This window comes from Pongo abelii, chromosome 21 (genome assembly GCF_028885655.2).
Source record: "Pongo abelii isolate AG06213 chromosome 21, NHGRI_mPonAbe1-v2.0_pri, whole genome shotgun sequence".
In the NCBI taxonomy this organism is placed as follows: domain Eukaryota; kingdom Metazoa; phylum Chordata; class Mammalia; order Primates; family Hominidae; genus Pongo; species Pongo abelii.
In genome coordinates this window covers 11,326,094-11,346,798 of record NC_072006.2, presented here as the reverse complement: position 1 = coordinate 11,346,798, position 20,705 = coordinate 11,326,094, and the positions used below count along the sequence as shown (strand labels likewise).

The following is a 20,705-nucleotide window of genomic DNA, read 5'->3' as shown; positions in this document are numbered from 1 at the left end:
ATACATTTTCAAACCTAAAAAAAGTGATTGATAATTCCTTAACATAATCAAATATCCAAGCAATGTTCAAAGTCCCAGATATCTAATAAATATTTTTTAAATTTTTTAAAATAATAATTCAAACAAGGCCCACACATGATGGTTTATTTATATGTCTTACTTTTCTTTTAATCTGCAGTTTCCCTTTCATTCTCTCTCTTTCTTTCAATTTATTTGTTGAAGAAACAGGGTTGTTTGCCCATGTGGAATTTGTCACTGTCTGGATTTTGTTGATTTCAATCCTGTGGTGTAATTTACAATGTTCCTTTCTCCCTTATATTTTATGTAAATTATTTTTGTGTGTGTGTGTATGTGAATAATTTGAACTGAGAGGTTTGATCTTAGTTGGGTTTGAGTTTTTTGGCAGGAACACGTCATAGGTAATGTTGGATTCTTCTACCAGGAGGCAGGTCATGCCTGGGTGTCTCTTCATGTGACGTTAGCAGCCATTGATGTTTAATGCCCAGATTCATTAGTTCATTAGTAGTTGTGAAAAGATGATATTCCAATTCTATAATTCTCCCTCACTTAATAACTGGAAAGTTTCTATAAACTTTCTCTCATCTACCAATTCTGCAAGTTTTAATACGTGCGTCAGAGAGCGATGCCCATTTCACCACTGCCACTTGGCCATAGGTGATTGACATACAGTCATTAGCATGCATTTAGGAGCTGTGTGGTATGAAAATAATTGTGTCTTTAAGAGGTAGAGTTACACTTGTCACTGAGAGGTCTCACATGGAGAGTAGAGTGGGAGTTAAGAAATGATGATGCACATTATCTAATTCATGTTCTCTTCAAGAGGGGTGTGTTTGTGGGGTTGGGGTGTGTGCCAAATATGTATAGTTGAATTCACATAAGTTAAATGCAAATATGACGTGTAATATTATAATTTTTCTTATAGTGATTATTTCTATGTACTATATATTTTTCTCCTCTTAGATTATAAGTGCCTTTTCATAATCTTAATCAGCCCTAAAATCCTCAAAGCCAAAATTCTGCAAAGCAAATTACCTTTAATTCTCTTCTTTCTCACCTTCCTTTCTATCTAGCAGCCGTTAGTATTCTCCCAACCAAAGCCACAATAAGATGCCTAATAAAAATGTGTCCTGGCTATAGTAGCTGAGAACTCTCTTGTCTGCTGTATTCTAAACTGTGTTTCTAGGGTCCTGTGTTCCTCATAAAAGCCAAGCAAAGCAATTACTATGAACCTTTTTTTTTTTTTACATACAAGAAAACTGAGTTTAAGAGATACAATATCTTACTATTGGAAAAAGAGCAAAAAGTGAGCTTAAGGGTTGGTTTTTCCCTTTATTTCCCAAACATCCTGTCTACTATCAGCATTTAGTGTAAAAATTTTAAATGAAGTTTAACATATAAACACACAGGTACATAAATCATATGTGCACAGCTCAATGAATTTTCACAAAATGAACACACCTATGTTCCCAGAGACAGGAACCAGAAAATGAACACTAGAAACCAAGAAGCTCCCTCATGTTCCTCCCCATGACCACCTCACCTAACAGTAACCACTACCTAAGCTTCTAATGGAATGCACTCGTTTTATATACTTTTGAATATATAAAAGGAATCATACCAAATGTACTTATTTTGTGCTGGTTTCTTTCATATACTATTACATCATGAGATTTATCCAGCCAGGAACGACATTTCCCACACCCCCTTGCAGTTAGGTGGAGCCATGTGACTAATTTTGGCCAATGGAATGTGAGCGCAGGTGACATGTGTCTCCACCCAGCCTAGGTGGTTAAGAATCTGGGGTGCCTTCTGCAGGATATCTCCACCACTTCTGTGAAGACCCTTGGGGACACATGTTGAGAGTGGCAGAGTTCGCTGGAAGAAACCTGAATCTCCAAGACACTGCTTAGACAAGGAGGGCAACCTAACTGGAAGCATCGACATTTCACCTGTGTGAGCCAAAAATAAATGTATGATGGGCTGAGCCATGAAAATGTGGGGATTATTTGTTATAGCAGCCTACCCTGATTGATACAGTTGATTTCTTGGGTCCCTTTACTTTTCAGGACTTTCCCTTTGTCTCTTTTTTCCTCCTTAAAGAATGATTTCTTTAGCATAAGAGAAGTAAACTGAACCCACTGAATTGAGGAAATGTCAGGAGAATAGGAGGGAAAGAACAAGAGCTACAAAATAGAGGAGTAAAAATGCGAATAGATGAAAGATCAGAAATGCAAGATTGGATTATGATGAAAAAATGTTCACTTATCACTTCCTCTGTAATTAAAGAATAAAAATCTTCTCTTCTAGGCCTCTATTTCTAGATTACTTGGAGATTATATCTTTGTCTATCTGTGATGCTATAGCAAAATACCACAGACTGGGTAATTTATAAATAATATAAATTTATTTCTCATAGTTCTGAAGACTGGGAAGTCCAAGATCAAGGTGCTGGCAGGTTTGGTGTCTGGCAAGGGATGCTCTCTCTGCTTCCAAGATGCGGCCTTGTTATCAAGTCCTCTGGATGGGATGAATGCTATGTCCTCACATGACAGAAGAGACAGAAGGGCAAAAGAGACAGAAGGGCAAAAGCTCCTACCTAGGTTTCTTCAGCCCTTTTATAAGGGCACTAATCCTATTCATGAGGGATCCATGAGCCCTCCTGACTTAATCACCTTCTAAATGTCCCACCTTAACACTATCACACTGGTGATTAAGTTACAACATATAAATTTTGGAGGACACATTCAGACCATAGCAGATGATGTTGGTACAGGGATTATTCCAGATTCCCTGGACATAGACCTCCTATTTACTTCTGAAAAATATGTGTAGGGATCCATATTCTTTTAGTGGCAGGGAAGGCAATTAATAAAGGACATTTGGGCTTTTAATCTAGAGCAGAGATTAGAAAACTTTGCCTATAAAGGGCCAGATAATAAATATTTTAGGTTGTATAAGCTATATACAGTTACTGTAAAATATTCATCTTTGGTTTTTGTTTTGTTTTAATTTTTTTATAAACCTTTAAAAATGGGGAGTCTCTGAGTCTACTCTTGCTTGGGAGGCTGCTAGAAAAAAATAAAAATTTTTTTAATGTAAAAATCAATCTTAGCCATATAAAAGCCATACAAAAGACTGGATTTGGCCTGTGGGCCATAGTGTGCCAAGACTGTTCTAGAACATTATTCGCTTTCATGTGGATCTTTGTTGCTCTGGAATTGGCAGGATTATGGAAAGAACTTGCCTCCCAATCCATAACTTGGAGCAAAACTAAATGGAGGTCATTCATTGGATGCTGTTAGAAACTTAACGTGGCTCTCTTTCAGCTTCTCAGGACAACCACTCCTGAGTGAGATTTCTGGTGAAGAGCCTACACAGGCAGATAAACAGTTGCTGTGGCTCATAACAGCTCTTGCCTCGTAATAGGTTGATATGGGCCACAGAACCCATAAAGTATAACTCCCCAAAGCCCTGTTGCAACAGAATACATCCTGGGTGGTATCAAGAGGAAGATGGCTCATTCAGATTATCAGGTGTTCCACCCTAGTACCACTTTAAGATGGTAATGTTTTCAATCAATTCTAAGCCCAGGAGCCAGAAGACAGCCTTCTCATTCACAGAATCCTCTGAGTATGCAACCACTGTGTTCCCACACCCCTCATTAGTGCACTTCATTCTACTTCTTGCATTAGGGCCAGTTTGAGGCCTTTGAGCAGATGTTATAAGCCACTGTGGATACTTTACCCAGACATCTCTGTTTAGCTCTTGCATAGTGCTTCAACTCCCAGCTGCTCCAAGTGTGGTACTGGGACCAGCAGCATCCACATCCCATGGAAACTTGATAAAAATGCAGACCTGGGGCCCCACCTCAGATTAATAAATCAGAATTTGCATTGTTAACAATATCCCCTGGTGAGAAGGTGTATATTACAGCTTTAAAAGCACTGCTCTGACATTCATGTTGTAGATAGTTTAGCCACAGTGTCCTTAACCCTGGCTATACATTTGAACCAATTGAGAATCTTTAAGCATGCAGATGCCTGGGTCCCCCGACTCCTCACAGTTTCTATATCAACTGTTCTTGGTGCAGGCAAATTAGAATTACCTGATTGTTTTAATACATTAAAATCACCTGGGTCCCACCACAAACTAATTAAATCAGAATCTCTAGGGTGGGTGTTTGGTTTAGAAAATCTGCCTCAACCCCAGACCTGGCCATGTGGCCAGGTTCCACAAACCTGCTGTGTATTTTAGCATGTGCTCCTTTTAGGGAGTCTGTGATTAAGCCAATTTCCAGCTATATATTGCTGCATAACAAGCTATCCCTCCAGAGCTCAGTGGCTTAAAACAATCACAAACATTTATTTAGCTCATGACTGCAATTTTGGCAGGGCTCAGCAAGGACAGTTCATCTCTGCTCCACTCAGCATCAGCTGGGACAGTCCACCTGGGGACTGCCAAATTCATTTCCAAGGAGGCACACTTACATGGCTGGCAAATTTTTGTTTTTATTATTACCATTTGGGAGCTCAGCCAGTGTGGTGGTCTGGAAACCTTGGCTCCTCTCCATGTGGTCATCTCCACGGGCTACTTGAGCTTCCTCCCAGCATGGTAGCTGGGCTCCTAGAGTGAGCGTTCCACAAAAGAACCAGGTGAAGCTCTATTGCCTTCTGTGACCTAACCTCAGAAGTCATATTGCATCACTTCTGCCATAATCACAAGATTCAAGGGGAGGAAACAAGTGCGAGGACTATAAAATCACATTATACAAAACAGCATGTGGGATGAAACACAGTGTTGCAGCTATCTTTGAAAAATGTAACCTCCCATAGGCCACCTAGAGCATGTTTGAGTGATGATAAAACTATCAGTGGCAGAGCCGCCCCATCAGCATAATCACTAAGACACAAATTGTTCAATATCCAGAGAGAAGTGAAGTCTGACTCCAATATCTAGAGGTTTCCTCTAAAACATAGTGTACCAATAGAGAATCTGAGGTATAGTAAGGCCAACAGATCAGGCCATTGAAATGCTAGTTTGCTTTTCACAGTTCCAAGAGGATAGAGCAGACACATCACAGGAGGCCATTCAAGAAAACACCAAAGTTGGTTACAGGCAAAGAATTTTCCTGTGGGCAGGAGCCTTTATTATAGTTTCTACAGAAAAGAACAACTGAGACAGGGTACGCAGGTTTAAGATCGGCTAGTTTTAAGATTTCAGCAGGCTCTGGGGCATAGGGGCTGTCCCTATTGTGTGGTACCAGGACCTGGGATTACTAGGGCCGGTAGATAGTGGCCTGGAGTGTGAGATCCTAATAAAGGAGGTGGCTGAGGTATAGGCTCTGGATTGTTGATTTGTATTTGAAAAGCATCTTCATAAGCAAGTTGTTTGCCCCTGGGAGGAGCAATCCCTCCAGGGGTCAGCAAGACCTCAGAGCATTGGTATCTAGAAAGTAACACACATGGTTAACACAAAGCTTCAGTAGGATCCATGTCCTCCTTGAAGTTTTTTTGTTTTTGTTTTTTGAATCTCATAGTAACAACTGTCATGCAGTCATCTGGTTAGTAACCCCTGCCATTTCATGGCCTAATAGGCTGACACTCTTCTTTATCTTAAACAAGTAGGGAATCTATTGGCTGCTCACCACAAAACTACATTTTTTTATACCCAAACAGAAGATTTAGGTCTGGCAATGGAGAGGATTAAATGCTATAGCAAGGTCTCCAGAAGTACACCAAAAAAAAACAATATATATATATTATTCCATTATAAAAACTTAACTGGGGGCCAAGCGCAGTGGCTCATGCCTGTAATCCTAGCACTTTGGGAGGCCGAGGTGGGTGGATCACCTGAGGTCAGGAGTTCGAGAGCAGCCTGACCAATATGGTGAAACCCCATCTCTACTAAAAATACAAAAATTAACCAGGCATGGTGGTGGGCACCTGTAATCCCAGCTACTCGGGAGGTTGAGGCGGAGAATCGCTTGAACCCAGGAGGTGGAGATTGCAGTGAGCTGAGATTGCACCGTTGTACTCCAGCCTGGGCAACAAGAATGAAACTCCTCCATCTCAAAAAAAAAAAAAAAAAAAAAAAGAATTAACTGGGAAGGGGAGGCAATTCTCTGCTTATAGAATCTACTGGATACCTCTTTTAAGAAAGTTCACTGAGCATGACCAGGGAGTGAAGTGTGATAGGATTATTAGAGTCTCTCTATTCTGGAATTTGCCCAGGATTTAGATTCTGACCACTAAACTCACTTGTGCTGTCAACAGGAAAGCCTCCTCCTGGCCTATCTGTGTGACTTGGGCTCCCTCACAGCATGGCAGCTGAGTTGGGAGAATGAGAAGCCAACGTGCAAGCATTCTAAGAAGCAGGAGGCAGAAGCCGCTAGCCCTCTACAGACTAGGCTTGGAACTGGCACAGCAACACCTCCGTCACATTCTATTGGTTAAGCAATCTTCGGGCCACCCCAGATTCTAGGCAGGGGAAATAAATTCTACCTCTCTGTAGGGAGTGAAAAAGAATCGGCAGTCATCTTTAATCTACCACACAGAGTGAAGCCAAATAGGAGAGGAACAAAATTTCTCTTTTAGATCCTGAAAGTTCCAGAAACATGGAGAATATGGACTTGGCCTGTATCAGGAATGAAGCCACGGTTTGATGCTAACGTTATCTTTTTTTACTCTGCTTAGAAAAGTAACATTTTACTGTTTATCCTTAATTCATAATTTTACTGGGATGTGCTAAAGTGTGTCTTTTCTCATTAATCACATTTGGAGCTCTGAGCACTTTTATCTGCAAACCAAGTCTTTTGTCAAACAAGCAAAGTTTTCAATTATGAGTGTGATTAACTCCCTTCCATCTGTTCCATTTCTCCATCTGGAATGCCCATTAGTCTCACTTAGGTCTCCGAGATCTGGCCTCCAAATCTTTTTTTCTCCTCATGATTTCTATTTCTGTGTTGTTCTTTCTGCTTTGAGAAAGAGCTTTTCATTTTGTACTTCATCTCTGCAACCACTAATTCAATTTGCAGCAGCGACCATTGCTTTCTGTCTGTCTATTCATTCTAGGTGGGGACCACATCTAACTTTTTTTTTTAATTCCTAAGTTCAGACTGGCCTTTGCCTATAATGTGTTGGGTATGTGTGTGTGTGTGTGTGTGTGTGTGTGTGTGTGTGTGTGTGTGTGTCTATGTGTGTATGGCTGGGTGGATATAGCATAGGTACACAGGTATTTCTACTTACCCATGGTATTTATGAAAGCTTAGATAAGTAAGCACCTTTCCCTTTTCCCGAGATTAGGATATACCCTTCAAAACTAATTACAGCCTCCCAACATACTTTTTAATATAATTAGTATGAATGATTAATGCTTTAAAATATACTATTTTAAAGATGTATACATCTGGTAAGGACAAAACAAGTATCTTCCCATATCAAGGATAGTCTGTGTACCCCCACCAGAAGGAATAATTATAATATTTTAATAGAAATACAAAGATGCAAAACAATAAAATTACTATATGCATGCTACTCAGAGAATAAGCCTGTATGGCTTTCCTCGCTTTTTTTTTTTTTTTTTTTTTTTTTTGAGACAGAGTCTCACTCTGTTGCCCAGGCTGGAGGGCAGTGGTGGCATCTCAGCTCACTGCAACCTCTGCCTCCCAGGTTCAAGTGATTCTCCCGCGTCAGCCTCCCGAGTAGCTGGGATTACAGGCACATGCCACCATGCCCAGCTAATTTTTGTATTTGTAATAGAGACAGGGTTTCTCCACATTAGCTAGGCTAGTCTTGAACTCCTGACCTCAAGTGATCCATCTGCCTTGGCCTCCCAGAGTTCCGGGATTACAGGTGTGAGCCACCATGCCCAGCCAGGTTTCCTTACTTCTAAGTCTCTGCCTGTAATTATATGTCTGAACAATTGATCTGCTATGTTTGTTGAGTTTCTGAAAATAAAAAGAGAACATGGGGTCACATGTTCAAACTGTCTCTACAAAATGTAAAGTTCTTATTGCAGGATAGCAACCAACACTCTAAATTTTATTTAAAGTTACCTTTGTGGCTGGCTCGAGTGCAGTGGTGTTTACACCTAATTTATCACAACCAGTTACAGATTTCTTTGTTCCTTCTCCACTCCCACTGCTTCACTTGACCAGTCTTTAAAAAAGAAAAGAAAGACCGGGCGCGGTGTCTCACGCCTGTAATCCCAGCACTTTGGGATGCCAAGGTGGGCGGATCATCTGAGGTCGGGAGTTCAAGACCAGCCTGACAAACATGGAGCAACCCCGTCTCTACTAAAAATACAAAATTAGCCAGGCATGGTAGCACATGCCTGTAATCCCAGCCACTCAGGAGGCTGAGGCAGGAGAATTGCTAGACCCAGGAGGCAGAGGTTGCGGTGAGCCGAGATCACACCATAGCACTCCAGCCTGGGCAACAAGAGCGAAACTCCGTCTCAAAAAAAAAAAAAAGAAAGAAAAGAAAAGAAAAAAACAAAGTTTCCTCTCTGGTAGGGGAGTGAGAAGTAGTCAATACTTTCTCTCTGTCCTCCACCTTCTACTTTTGTCCCCGCCTGCCCCACCTGCAGCCTGCTGGCCACTGAGAGGGGCATGAGGAGCAAGAATCTGGGGAGACGACCTTGCATTCCTGCCCTAAGTCTGCATCCTTGCTCTCTGGACTTGCAGGATTTTCAAAGCTGACTTGGTCTCTGGAGGGGCACTTCCTTAGGTTTCTTACTGGTTCCCCCCTTGGAATATCAGGCTGCAGCTCCCTGTACTTGGACCATGCTCTTCTACCAGCCGCCTCCCTCATGAAACCCTCCTCAGCTTCTGCATCCTAAGATACACCTTGAAGCACGTCCAGGTCTAGTCACTGAGCCCCAGCCAGGAAATAATTTCAATGGGATCTATTATAACATGAACCCAGGCCAGACGCTCCTATGGAATACCCTCTATCCACAGGAAGCATACCTTCTACCCTTTTATGCTCCTCTGTTTCCTGATGCAGCCGCTGGAGTCATCTTCCACCAAACAGGAAGTTTCCTCTTCCACTTTCAGCCTTGAGTCTTCTCAGCATGGGACACATGGCCTCTCTGTCAAAGCTGTGGAGGTTAAGACCTACAGTGAACCAGTAAATGGTACAGTCATTCCACCAGCTTTAACATAGTGAGAGGAAACTGACCAGAGGTAGCCTTTCCCAATGACTGACCTTGTAGTGTTATTCAACATATCAAAGAACTATTCACTTTAATCTATCTAAACTAAATCTTCCATATTAATTAATATTCATAAGTATCTATTTGGGGTGGAGTAGAAGCCACAGTGCCTTAATCTCTGTGGGGCCTTAGTCACCTTAGTTGGTGACTGATGGACCAGCACAGTAGGTGAGTATCAGTAGGTATGGACATTCCCTCCCTCCCTAGTATCTGCCAAAGCCATCACTGTGGATTGGATCTTGTGCAAGGGCTTTGTATAAGGGAAGTCCAGGACTTCTGGCTGGCAACTTGGCCAACCAGCATTAGGCAAGCAGAGCTGTAACACACACTCCCTTGTGTTGAGAGCAAGTCCCATCAAGCTATACATACCCGTGGTTCTTATTCTCTGTATGAGGAGCTTCTCTGTTATTGATACCCCCATGGGTCTTGTTGTTCACATCCTGGCTAGAATTAGATATATTCAAATTAGCCAACTCTAATCTATACTGAGCTTAGATATGATTAGTGCACATGTTGGCTCTGCTGCCCACCTTCCCTAACTCGCCACAGGTTTTGTGGATTTGTAAACCAGGAACCCCTAACAAGTTGGTGATGATAATATGTAAGGAGTGGGCAGCCTTTATGTATTGACAGAGACATATGACCAGAACTGGAACTTTAAAGTCACCATTCACATGTTTATTATCCTCAAACTCCACCAAACAAGTGTACTGAGAAGATCCCACTCAGTACACTTCTCAGTAGGCTGGAGATGAGGGTAAGCAACACTTTTCCTTTCTCCAAGGTGTTGGTGAAATGTAGGGGGAAAAATGTGTATCCCTTTCATACCTAAGAGGTGGATGTTGGCTGGATCAGCAACCAGTTCTTATTCATGGATGACCTACAACCTCAATATGAAATGTGGGAGAACTCAGCATTTGTAGTTTTGTTTTAAGCCTGTGGAGGTATTGCTGGAAATGCAAGACAGAGATTCTCATTTTAATATCCTTTTGAATGTTGCTATTCTGGTTAAAGAGGAAGCCATTAAAGTTTGCAAAAAGAGATCCATTCATGAAGCATTTGCAAAATCAATGAAATATAAACAAGCAATAGATATGATTTAAGAAGAACATACTTGCCTTGATGACTTGAAGACCCAACAGATACTGTTGTTAATATTTTAATAAGCCAGCATCCCTGGGAGTAATTTTGAAAAGAAAGAAAAAGAGAAAATTGGCTCTTTTCTCTGTCTTTGCTGCTGAGATTATTAAAATACTAAAAAATAAAGTTAAATCATTAATAACTTGTTTTATTTTTCAGTGAAATAAAGTAATCTTCACAATTATCTTTTCACTTCAACCCTACATATATTATAGATTTGAATATCTAGCTGGTACTTGATAAACAGCTTTTAAGTATGATAGTTTCAAATTGACCTTGGATGTTGACTCACCCTTAATTATTGATTAGAGATATGCCATCTGTCTCTGTTGCATCTTTATCACCAGGAGTAGCAATGATCAGTAATCCTATCTCATGCTGTAATTGCATACAAATTTGTTTTCTGTATTTCCTAATTTTGTAAATGGTATTTGATTTGGTGATCCTGGGCAGCTAATACATTGAAATCTCTGTACACCAGAAAGGTAGATTAACTTAACACCATAATGTGTTTTACTTATTTTTAGGCCTATTATTAGTTAGCATTTAGCAAAGTTAGCAGGAAAAATTTAGAATGGATTTTTAGTCTATCAACCAACTCTTCTTAGATTGGCTTAAAAAAATAGGAAGATTAAAAGCATACAGCTCTGGGAAGAGTATGGTAAAACAGGCAGCCTAATAAAATGTCTGATAAAATCATAAGTTGCCATGAACTTGGTAGACAGGCAAAACAATTTTAGAACATTTCTTAAAATTTAAACTTCTTTTTTTTTTTTGAGATGGAGTCTTGCTCTGCCCCCCAGACTGGAGTGCAGTGGCGCCATCTTGGCTCACTGCAACCTCCACCTCCTGGGTTCAAGTGATTCTTCCTAGTAGCTGGGATTACAAGCACCCACCACCATGCTCGGCTAATTTTTTGTGTTTTTAGTGGAGATAGGGTTTTGCCATGTTGGTCAGGCTGGTGTTGAACCCCAGACCTCAAGTGATCTACCCACCTCGGCCTCCCAAAGTGCTGGAATTACAGGCATGAGCCACCGCGCCACCCCAAAATTTGAAATTCTTATACTCTTTGACTCAGTTTTATAGAAATAAAATCTCCACAACATGAATATGTTATCAGTCAGTTAATTCTCTCCTTCCTTTTTTGTATAAGTGCATCAAAAAAAAGTTTCCTGCAGGCCAAGCGCGGTGGCTCACACCTGTAATCCCAGCACTTTGGGAGGCCGAGACAGGCGGATCACGAGGTCAGGAGATCGAGACTATCCTGGCTAACACGGTGAAACCCCGTCTCTACTAAAAATACAAAAAACAATTAGCCAGGCGTGGTGGCAGGCGCCTGTAGTCCCAGCTACTCTGGAGGCTGAGGCAGGAGAATGGCGTGAACCCGGGAGGCGGAGCTTGCAGTGAGCCGAGATCATGCCACTGCACTCCAGCCTGCACTCAAAAAAAAAAGTTAAAAAAAAGTTTCCTGCAAGAGAACTGGGCAAGGATGTGAGTGGTGGGGCTGAGAAAGTTCATGAAACATCCTTCGTGTTTCATACAATTCCAAAAGAAGTAGCTTTGATCCTAGAGATGTCGATTTTATGGTGTTCAACCTATGCATTTCCCTGGAATACTGCAAGTGCATTTATTCAAAATATATAATAATAAATAATAAAAAGCATTTATTCAAAAAATAGTTCTTATTTACCACCAGGGAAGTTTTCTTAGGTTAGCCCCTCTCTCCAGTTTACAACTGTATAATTTAGATTTACCTTGATATCTCTTTACAAAGATTCTGGGAAAATTAGTAACATGGAATTTGAAGAAAGAAGTGAAAATCCCCCCTCAAAAAACTGTTGGACAGATGATAACTTTTAAAAATATTTGTATTTCTATATGTAACATTCTGTCAAAACAAAATCCGTGGAGGTGCAAGTTCTTGATTCTCTTCCACTTTGCTTGCAATTCTGTCAAACTGCCACCAGCTGGCCAGCTCCAGCTACATTAAATAGGAAATGTGTCTGATTTTTGGTGTTTTGTTTTGTTTCGTTTTCATCCACAAGAGCTAGTGCACTCCCCCCATGCCTACTAGTCTTTATTTTAAAAATAAAAAGGTTTCTAAAAATATACTTCTTTTTTAAGAACACTTATTCTGTAATACTCTGATAGGTATTTGTGTGGGAATAAAGTCCAAAAACTAACAACAACAACAACAACAACAAAATCAGTTTCTGCTTTTAAGAACAAGCCTCAGAAGATATGGACAGGTAGAATTTAGACAAGAGGGAATCTGAGAACAAAGGCTGTGGGAAACGTATGCCTACACGGAAGGCAATGCAAAGCAGAATAAGAATGAGGTACCATTCCATTTGATATCTGCTGAATGGATATCACCAACAAAAAGACACAGCTGGCCGGGCACAGTGGTTCACACCTGTAATCCCAGCACTTTGGGAGGCTGAGGCGGGTGGATCACCTGAGGTCAGGAATTTGAGACCAGCCTGGCCAACATGATGAAACCCTGTCTCTACTTAAAATACAAAAAATTAGCTGGGCGTGGTTTCGGGCGCCTGTAATCCCAGCTACTTGGGAGGCTGAGGAAGGGGAACCACTTGAACCTGGGAAGCGGAGGTTGCAGTGAGCTGAGATCGTGCCATTGTACGCCACCCTGGGCAACAAGAGTGAAACTGTCTCAAAAAAAAAAAGACACTTCCTGTCAAATGTGTGGGAAAACAGATATAGTCACATAGTACGTTAACATAAACTAGTAATCATTTGGGGAAAAATATGACAGTCTATTTTACAAAAGGTGCTCAAATGTTTATAGCTTTGCTCCAATAATTCTACAAAATAGGAAGATAACTAGGAAATCACTGGGATATTACAAATGATAGCCAAACATATATGGAAATTATCCAAATTAAAGGAGGCTAAGGAAACATAACAGCTAAAGGCAATATTTGACCTTAGACTGAATCCTGTACTGGAGGAAAAAAACTACTGCTATAAAGGAAATTACTGGGTCAACTGTTGGAATTTGAGTATTCACTGTAGATCAGATAAAGCAATATATTAATATAAGTTTGCAGGTTGATAACTATAGTGTGGTAACAAGAGTGAATATCCTTATTCTTACAAAATAAATAAAGTATTTAGGAGTAAAGGACCATGATATGTATAATTTACCTCAAATTGTTCAGGCCAGGCGCAGTGGCTCACATCTGTAATCCCAGCATTTTGGGAGGCCAAGGTGGGTGGGTTGCTTGAGCCCAGGAGTTTGAGACCAGCCTGGGCAACATAATGAAACCCTGTCTCTACTAAAATACAAAAATTAGCCGGGTGTGGTGGCGTGCACCTGTAATCCCAGCTACTTGGGAGGCTGAGGCACAAGAATCGCTTGAACCCAGGAGATGGAAGCTGCCATGAGCCAAGATCGTGCCACTAAGACTCTGTCTCAAAAAATAAATAAGTCAATAAAGCAAGTAAGGTAAAATATTAATAGGAGGTCAGTCTGGGAAAAGGGTTTATGAATACTCCTTTTAATATTTTTACTTCTTTAATGTTTTTAAGTTTGATATTATTTCCAAAATTGTTTTAAAAGAATCCCTCTCAGGGAAAAAATAATAGTCAAAGACGGTATGTAAATGAAAATAAGTATATTTATATTTACTTGTAATATTAAGCAAAATATTAAAAAGTATTCCTAGCATCAGCCAGGCCAGTAAATGGGTTCCTGCTCTGACCTTCTTCCACAGCCCACCCCAGCTCCCAAGCTTTCAGATTCTAGCTTCTTGGGGACTTCCCACACACACCTCCTGATGCCACCTTCTCTTCTTCTGGATCTGGCTCCCAAACCCACAGCCCAGGATCTCCCTGATCCAGGATCCCACTGTCCCAACAGCACATCCCAGGAGACCAAGGCAAGCTCAGCAAATGCCCCACCCTCCCAGGTGGCTTCTTGAGCTTTCTACTTCATGGGGTCATGGAGTGCACAGACCAAATGTTTTCTCCCCTCAGCCTTCCCGTTCCTTCACTCCCCTCTTTATCCATGTTACATCCATGGCCCTTCATTGCAACAGTGTTCATTCCTATACATGAAACTCCCCCGCCCCTTGTCTTTGTCCATTTAGCAAAATCGCTTTATGATAAAGTCCAGTCCTTATGCCTGAAAGGCCCCTGGTGGTGTGGCCCCAGCTTCCTCTCTCTGGGTGCACCAGCTGGTGTTGTTGCTTTCAGCTTCTTGAACAGCTGTGCCCATCCCTCCGTGGGGAAGGCTGTTCCATCTGCTTGGTGCTCTTTCCCTCTGCAATCCCTATTAATCCGTTCTTCCTTTCCTTCAGATTTTAGCTCAATTTCCACTTTTGCAAGAAAGCACCTCCTGGCTTCCCTAGGCAGATCAAATTCCTCCATTCTGAGCCCTCTTAGCACCATATAACTATAGTGTGGTAACAAGAGTGAATATCCTTATTCTTACAAAATAAATAAAGTATTTAGGAGTGAAGGGCCATGATGTGTATAATTTACCTCAAATTGTTCAGGCCAGGCGCAGTGGCTCATGCCTGTAATCCCAGCACTTTGGGAGGCCAAGGCCTCTCTCTCTCTTCCTAACCAGAAGACGTTTTAGATAGACTTTACATTCATGAGCTCTAAGAAGGCGGAAGCATGTCTCCTTTACTCACTGTTGCATCATCCACATTCATTGAGTGGAGCCCAGAATGGGAGGCATGTGGCACATGCTATGGGTGCAGGGCTACCTCCCCATGGGAGGAGAGGACTGGGATTCTTATTTGGTTTGTTGGCCAAGACAACAAAACCAACCACCTGCTTCTGGTAGTGAAAGAGTTCAGAACATACCACCCCAAAATATGCCACTTTGGCGTGTTAATTATTCTGAGCTAAAGGCACTTGAGAAACAGCAGATGCAGAAAGGGCTTTCTGATCTCACTCCCTCTTTTGATGTAAAAGCAAGTCATAAAGTTTCCCATAAGAAAGGTGCCTTCTCTGTACCAGGAAGAAAAGAGCATTCTTATCACCAGAGACTGGGAGTCAATGGCAAATGGATCTGTACAAACGAACTTACTAAAATAACCCTTATCGTCCATTAAACCCATATATTTTCTAGACACTTTTCCACAATTTACTGCCTAAACCCATTTGTCCTGTCACTTCTCCACAAATTTATCCTTTGCTTTAAAAAAAAAATCCTACAATATAAGCTCTGGGTCCTGACTGTTTCTTTCTTTTGTTTTTTTTTTTTTTAATTATTATTATACTTTAAGTTTCAGGGTACATGTGCACAACGTGCAGGTTTGTTACATATGTATACATGTGCCATGTTGGTGTGCTCTGACTGTTTCTTTGGGCATTTATTTTTCTTATGAGCATTCCCTTGTGCATGTAAAAATATTAAATAAAATTTGTATGCCTTTTTACTGTTAATCTCTCTTCTGTTAGTTTAATTCTCAGACCAAACACCAGAACCTAGGAAGGCAGAGGGACTTTTCCTCCCCTACAGCAGGACAAGGCTGCTGACAGCCTATCTGCCCACCCTTGGTTGGAACTAACTCAGGAGCTGAGAACGTGCTGTACCTGAAGACTCCAGACATCAGCTTCCAACTAACTGATGGGGCAAACAAGGTGAAATTGAGGAGTGGAGGCCAGTCCTCAGGCATTCTCTCTGGTGAAGGGGAAGACACTCTGGTTTTAATGGAACGTGTGTGCTCAGAGCTTGGCTGAAGTCTGAATCCCAGCTGCAGCTGGCTGTACATATTTAGTGGGCTCCGTATAGAGTGTCTTAGTCATTAGCAGGTAGGGTTGGAGGGTCAAGGCCCTATTATTAATATCAGTTGGAAGGGACCAACATGCTGGGGGTGACCCTGAGGCAGTAACCTTTTCTAACATCATGTGTCATTGACACCTTTGTGTGTAAATCTTTATTAGGTCATCATTGAGTTTAGAAGGGATGTGGGGCAGATGGAGAAAGCCTACACGTTGTGGGTAAAGAGAAGAGACAGTGATTTTGGACAGGAAAGCCAAAAGCAAAACTAACAAAATACATTATAAGTAAGAACATATAAACCAACTCTTGGCAACTGAGAAAAGAGGATGTGACGTGTCCATCCATTGATTCAACCAGGTAGAAAGGAGAGTATGAGAGAAGGCTTGCTACAGTTTGATTTGTTTTAGCTGTGTGTCTTATTCATTCTTTGGCCTCATTTTCTTCTGGCTTAGCAGGTCCAAAAAGAATTGTGTTTATTTTACACTGAGAAGTTTGATCCCTTGGGTTTCTCTTTCCTTTGAGCAGCAGAAGAACCAAAAAGGAATGAATTCTGAACACCCTGAGAAAACAGATTTGTGGAAATACACAGGAGACGTGTTCAAGAAGAGTTTATTCAAGGGAAAGCAGAGTCTTTATAGCCCTGCCAAGGCCAATGAATCCTGCGGTGTTTCCTCATGGCTCAGCATCCACTCTCCCAGCCAAGGGGGGCCCATCCTCTCCTCCAGGCTGCTCAGGAAGCCTGGTGCGGTCAGGTCTTGCTATTCATAGGCTCATTATTCAGCACCCTGGCTTCTGCCTCCACTCTGCTCCTGCCTGTCTACCACTATTTGGCCATTTCACTGCTTGCTCTCATTGCTGCCAGAAAGCAGGCAGCAGGGAAAATTAATGAAACAGCCACAGTTGCTACTGCCAAACAGATGTCATGAATGATTGGGCTGAAAGGGAAGTGGACATTCACGCCCCAAGTGAAGGTTCAGGATATGCTGAGAATTCTGAGGGCTCATCCTATCTTTATCTAGCATGGAAATTTGAAATTTGAATGTTGACTATGCCTAGATCAGAAGGAAGGTGGAACTCAGAACAAGATAGGTAAAAAAATAAGTTTACACTAAGCAATTGCTTTGAGAATTTGACTTTCGGGACTGGAGGAAGAAGGGAAGATGGAGAAATAGTGGGTCTGTGTACTGGGCAGACCACCCTCTTCTAGAAAAAACTGCCCACAGACCCCTAATGCTAAAGTTGCCAAAAGATTTCTGTCATATGGCACTGACTCACCAGCACCACATTTGATGAGTCCAGGAGAAGCCACCCAATTCAACAGCCCTTTAGTCAGTGCATGGACTTGTCATCAGCCTAGCAAAAATTGGGCCTGGGGATTCTTGGGAATTTGAATTAAGAAAACTGGAAGAGAGCTGGGCCACATGCCTGCAATCCCAACACTTTGGGAGCCCTAGGTGGGTGGATCACTTGAGGTCAGGAGTTCAAGAGCAACCTCTCCAACATGGTGAAACCTCATCTCTACTAAAAATACAAAAATTGGCCAGGTGTGTTGGTGCATGCCTGTAATCCCAGCTACTCAAGGAGGCTGTGGTGGGAGGATTGCTTCAGCCCAAGAGTCAGAGATTGCAGTGAGCTGAGATCACGCCACTGCCTGCCCAGCCTGGGCAACAGAGGGAGACTCTTATCTCTTTTTTTAAATTTTTAAATAAAAATTTAAAAACTGGGCCACATTCCAGCAGAAAGTACAATGAGTAGACAATCTGATGAAAATAATGGATGAAAAAAGTTGGCTTCTTAGCATATAATGAAGTATTAATGACAGTGTAAAGATCTGAAATCCCTGTTGTTGGTATCTCTGTGGCATGTCTTAAGAATCTGCAATTTTTTTGTTTGTTTTTTTGTTTTTTTTTTTGAGACAGTCTCACTCTTGCCCAGGCTGGAATGCTGTGGTGTGATCTCGGCTCACTGCAGTCTCCGCCTCCTGAATTCAAGTGACTCTTCTGCCTCAGCCTCCCAAGCACCTGGGATTACAGGCATGTGCCACCGTGCCTAGCTAATTTTTGTATTTTTAGTAGAGATGGGGCTTCACCATGTTGGTCAGGCTGGTCTCGAACTCCTGACCTCAAGTGATCTGCCCATCTAGGGCTCCCAAAGTGCTGGTATTACAGGCGTGAACCACCACACCCAACCAATAATCTGCATTTTTAACTGAGTGCATGGGCTCTTGCCTGTAGTCCTGGCTACTTGGGAGGCTAAGGTGGGAGTATTGCTTGGAGCCAGCAGTTCAAGATCAGCCTAAGCAAAAAAGCAAGATCCTATCTCAAAAAATAAATTAATTAATTTAATTAAAAAGGTTTTAAAATGCCTGTACTTGTGCTTGTGCAATTTTCCAGTGATTATCACAAAAACAGCAGAAGACCTAATGCATCCCTGGGATTGAGGTAGGAGATCAGCTGGACTTGTTTTCTGAGCCTCAGTCTCCCTGCTGCTGATCAAGACGGGGTGTAGCAAAGAAAACCTGCTAGAACCAAGATGCAATGAAAGCGATCTCTAGTTACCCTCACTGCTTATTTGCATTTGCCTAAGATGCTCCCATCAGAGCCTTGGCAGTTTACAAATGCTGTGGCAATGATCCAGGAGTTACCTGGTGTGATTCCAGGAACCCTCCACCCCTTGTTCATGAATAACCTTAACCTGCCCCTTATTTAGCATATAAATAAGAGTGGGTATAAGCAGAGCCAGCCAGCAATTCACAGATGCTCTTCTGTGCTACTCTACCCATGGGATAGCCCTGTTTTGTCTACACAGCAGCCATTTTGTGTACACTGTTGCTCTAATAAACATGCTTTCTTTCACTGTTGTCTCATTCTTGAATTCTTTCCTGAGCAAAGCCACAAACGCTCACAGGCTGAGCCCCAATTTTGTAGGTTGCCTAAATCAGAATGACATATGCAGGAATTGAATAGTAGAGATGTCTGCTTTGGGAGGGAAGAGGAAGATAGAGCAAGCTATTGTCTCTTCACACTTTAAAGTCAATGAAGGCTGGGCATGGTGGCTCATGCCTGTAATCTCAGCACTTCGGGAGGCTGATGTGCACAGATAGCTTGAGCCCAGGAGTTTGAGATCAGCCTGGGCAACATCACAGTTAAACCCCTTCTCTACAAAAAACACAAAAAAATTAGCCAGGGATGGTAGTGCGCACTTGTAGTCCCAACTACTTGGGAGGCTGAGGTGAGAGGCTCACCTGAGCTCAGGAGACTGAGGTTGCAGCAAGCTGTGATTATGTCACTGCACTCCAGCCTGGGTGACAGAGTGAGACTCTGTCTCAAAAAAAAAAAAAAGTAAATGCTATTTGATTACCTAAATTCAGTCTCACATCCCCCTTTTGCACATTCTATAGAAAATAAAATGACATAGTCAAGGAGCACTCAGCAAAGTTAGGACACAGATGAATTTTGTCTTCCCTATTCAATAGTTTTTATTTTTTTCTACCTTCATTTAATGTTTTATTGAAGAATAGTATACATACATAATAAATATCAATGCAAATAAACTAGGAAATCTAGAAGAAATGGATAAATTCCTGGACACATACGCCCCCCAAGACTGAACCAGGAAGAAGCTGAATCTCTAAATAGACCAAGAACAAGTTTTGAAACTAAGGCAGTGAGAAATAGCCTACCAACCAAAAAAAGCCCAGGGCCAGATGGATTTACAGCTGAATCCTACTACAAGTACAAAGAGGAGCTGATACCCTTTCTTCTGAAATTATTCCAAACAATTGAAAAGCAGGGACTCCTCCCTGACTTATTCTGTGAGGCCAGCATCATCCTGATACCAAAAACTGGCAGAGATACAACAAAAAAAGAAAACTTCAGGCCAATATCCCTGATAAACATCAATGCAAAAATTCTCAGTAAAATACTGGCAAACCAAATACAGCAGCACATCAAAAAACTTATCCACCATGATCAAGTCAGCTTCATCCAGGGGATGCAAGGTTGGTTCAACATACGCATATAAATAAACAAATGTAATTCATGACATAAACAGAACTAATGACAAAACCACATGATTATCTCAATAGAGGCAGAAAAGGCCTTCGATAAAATTCAACATCCCTTCATGTTAAAAACTCTCAATAAACTAGGTATTGAAGGAACATATGTTAAAATAATAAGAACCATTTATGACAAACCCACAGCCAATATCATACTGAATGGGCAAAAGCTGGAAGCATTCCCCTTGAAAACCTGCACAAGACTGGGATGCCCTCTCTCACTACTCCTATTCAACATAGCATTGGAAGTTCTGGCCAGGGAAAGCAGGCAAGAGGAAGAAATAAAGTGTATTCAAATAGGAAGCAAGGAAGTCAAATTGTCTTTGTTCACAGATGACATGATCCTATATCTAGAAAACCCCATCATTTAAGGCCCAAAACTCCTTAAGCTGATAAGCAACTTCAGCAAAGTCTCAGTATACAAAATCAATGTGCAAAAGTCACAAGCATTCCTATACACCAATAACAGGCTGACAGAGAGCCAAATCATGAATGAACTCCCATTCACAA

General features: G+C 41.6%; 1 long non-coding RNA gene across 7 annotated transcripts; it reads right to left on the bottom strand.

Annotated features, from left to right (window-relative positions):
* Nucleotides 1-5,132: 5,132 nt before the first annotated feature.
* On the bottom strand, nucleotides 5,133-16,234 carry LOC129052272 (uncharacterized). 7 transcript variants are annotated; one of them, XR_008517249.2, is made up of 7 exons: nucleotides 15,946-16,218; nucleotides 13,543-13,805; nucleotides 10,349-10,410; nucleotides 9,604-9,674; nucleotides 8,990-9,120; nucleotides 7,825-7,966; nucleotides 5,134-5,466 (listed from the first exon to the last, which is right to left on the bottom strand). It is a non-coding gene; the product is annotated as an uncharacterized LOC129052272 (long non-coding RNA). The 7 variants fall into 7 exon arrangements; XR_008517245.2 differs by lacking the exon at nucleotides 7,825-7,966 and having other exon boundaries at nucleotides 5,155-5,466; XR_008517244.2 differs by lacking the exons at nucleotides 10,349-10,410; nucleotides 13,543-13,805; nucleotides 15,946-16,218 and adding an exon at nucleotides 10,063-10,186 and having other exon boundaries at nucleotides 5,149-5,466; nucleotides 8,990-9,136; nucleotides 9,604-9,678.
* Nucleotides 16,235-20,705: the final 4,471 nt, after the last annotated feature.